The sequence below is a fragment of the Pteropus alecto genome, unplaced genomic scaffold (assembly GCF_000325575.1).
Source record: "Pteropus alecto unplaced genomic scaffold, ASM32557v1 scaffold8, whole genome shotgun sequence".
Lineage (NCBI taxonomy): Eukaryota > Metazoa > Chordata > Mammalia > Chiroptera > Pteropodidae > Pteropus > Pteropus alecto.
Genome location: NW_006494609.1, coordinates 6,913,337 through 6,915,790, shown reverse-complemented (window position 1 = coordinate 6,915,790; position 2,454 = coordinate 6,913,337). Strand labels below are relative to the sequence as shown.

The following is a 2,454-nucleotide window of genomic DNA, read 5'->3' as shown; positions in this document are numbered from 1 at the left end:
AATTTAAAAGAGAAAGTGATACAGAAAGAGCAGCACAATAGTTAAAGCATTTTACAATTTATTACTAGGCAAGTACAAGCACTTAACTTTTCTTTTTTTACAAAAGAAGTGAAGGGTGTATGTGTGTGTAAACTCAGCTTATTTGTTAACATCAGACACTATTTCTGGAATTGGGGTGGGGAGAAAGAAGGAGGAAAAAGGAAGAGGAAGGGGAGGAGAAGCAGGGGGAGAAAAAGGGAAGGGGAGGAAGGCCAGAGAGGGAAGGAGGCAAGAGAGAGGAAGAGGGAGGAAGAGGGGGAGCGGGAGGGTAAGGGACGGACAGAGAGGTCTTATTATTTTAGATGCTCTAATTCGGGACCTATCTTCTGAACTATTACAAACCTCTTCGTTGTTTAGGGGCAGCTCCTCTGCTTCTGCTTGCCTCCTCTTGCCCACATTTCCCTCCTTGTTTGGTTTATGAGCAATAACTATCCTAGTTTGCCCATTTCAAATTTGGTATCAAAACAGATCTGGTCACTCATACCCATGCATTCACATAAGCACATTTTCCTGGGTGAAGTATGAACGTGAATAACTACATTGTAATGCCAAATTTTAGCTTTTCAGTTTTATGACACCCTTAATTTGAGCTACCTTCCCATCCCATTCGTAACCCTCACTGCCTTGCTGTACTTTCTTGCAAACCTGGACGACCTTTTTCTTGGTTTGTTTTAAAAAGAGTGTTTATATGTGCTGTGCTAGGTTCCCTCCACTCTCAAAAAGATAAATCAAATGGGACAAACTGTTCAGCACAGAGCAGAAGGAGGAACACTGTTTACTTGTTGAAACCTACAATTCTACTTTTCATTCTCCCCATAAAACCAAGGAGCAAAAGTCTTTGGTGGTTCTATACATTTTTCCTTTCACTTAGTTTGACTTTGAGATAGAGAACAATATACTTTCAAATAGTCTCAATATAACTTTCTTTCTTTCTCTCTCTCATGACACCTTTATAATGAAAATTGCAGGTGAGTGAGAGCAAAGAAGAGAAAATTATCATTGTCAACAAAGCAGAAACAAAATCACTTGAAAATGCACTTAATGAATGATCTCATCTATATGGACTCAGGCAAATACAATGCAGTTATAGTTCTTGCAAATACATGAATATAACCCTAGGAAAATATGCTAGTAGACATGATCACATTTCTAGAGGTAAAAGTGAATACTTCTTGGCTTCCACAAAAGATATGGCACCTGTATATAATCTATAGACTTTTTAAATTCATTTCAAAAAGTGACTGAGCACAGTTGAATTGAAATACATGAGTCGAAAAATCCTTTCAGTTTTCAGGCAATCTCATTAATTGATGAAGAGTCTACTTAGCAGTTAATCTCCTTTTTCATGTTGTCATTGAACAAAGAACTGGAATCATGCCATTAATTGCCCATCAGAAAGAGCATTAAGTTTAGCTACTCTGAAATGCAAGGAACAGGACTTAGGTCAACTTACCCAATGATAACTATTTTTTTAGTGCCTTTTTTTTTTTTTTTTTTTTAACAGTGTGTGACATTAAAAGATATTCTTTCAGGCTACAGCCATGCCACCCTGAAAGTGCCCGATCTCATCTGATCTCAGAAGCTAAGCAGGATCGGACTTGGTTAATACTTGGATGGGAGACCACCTAGGAACACCAGATGCTGTAGGCTTTAAAAAAAAAAAAAGGATATTCTTTCATGGAGAGGTGAGCATTGATGAAACAAGAACAACAAAAGACTAATAATTCTTAAAACTAGATAATGAATAGATGGGGTTTGTTATACTATTCGCTTTATTTTTGCGAACATTTGAAAATGTTCGCAATTAAAATTCAAATAAAAAACAAACCAAAATAATGCATATCAGTAGAAGGGTTCAAGGCTTCCTGAAGGCCTCTTGGCTTGTTCGTGTGTGTTTGACCAGCTGCCGTAGGAAAGCTGAGAACTAGAAACTCAGGCGAAGAGTGGAAGTCTCAGATGTGAGGCTTCCCTGGGCATAATCCAAGTTGGAGCCTGGAAGCAGAGAACTAGTTGCAGTGAAGGGAAAACTTTGCCAATGAGCAGGCAGCTAAATTTTATATTTTCTTGGCAAATGAAAGAATTAGGAAAATACTCAGAATTATTGCCTAACTTCTATATTTTTATGCACGTTTTGGTGTTGGCTAGCCACACAATTCACAGCTCATTTTGATCCTGCCTGACTCAGGTAACAAGACCAAATTGTAATAATGACCAAAATATATTAAGGTTTATTATGTACCAGGCATATATGCAAAGCATTCAAGTGGATTATTTTATTTAATCTTTCCTGACAAACCAACAAGTTAGGTATGATATAATTTCCTTTTACAGATGTGAAAGCTGAGCCTTAGATAGGTAGACTTAGGTAAGTCATTTATCTAAAATTATAGCTCTAGAATACAAACCATGACATTC

The 2,454-nt window shown here is 37.3% G+C and overlaps 1 pseudogene; it reads left to right on the top strand.

Moving 5' to 3' along the window:
- Positions 1-1,570: 1,570 nt before the first annotated feature.
- On the top strand, positions 1,571-1,689 carry LOC112473772 (annotated as a pseudogene).
- The last annotated feature ends 765 nt before the right edge of the window (positions 1,690-2,454 follow it).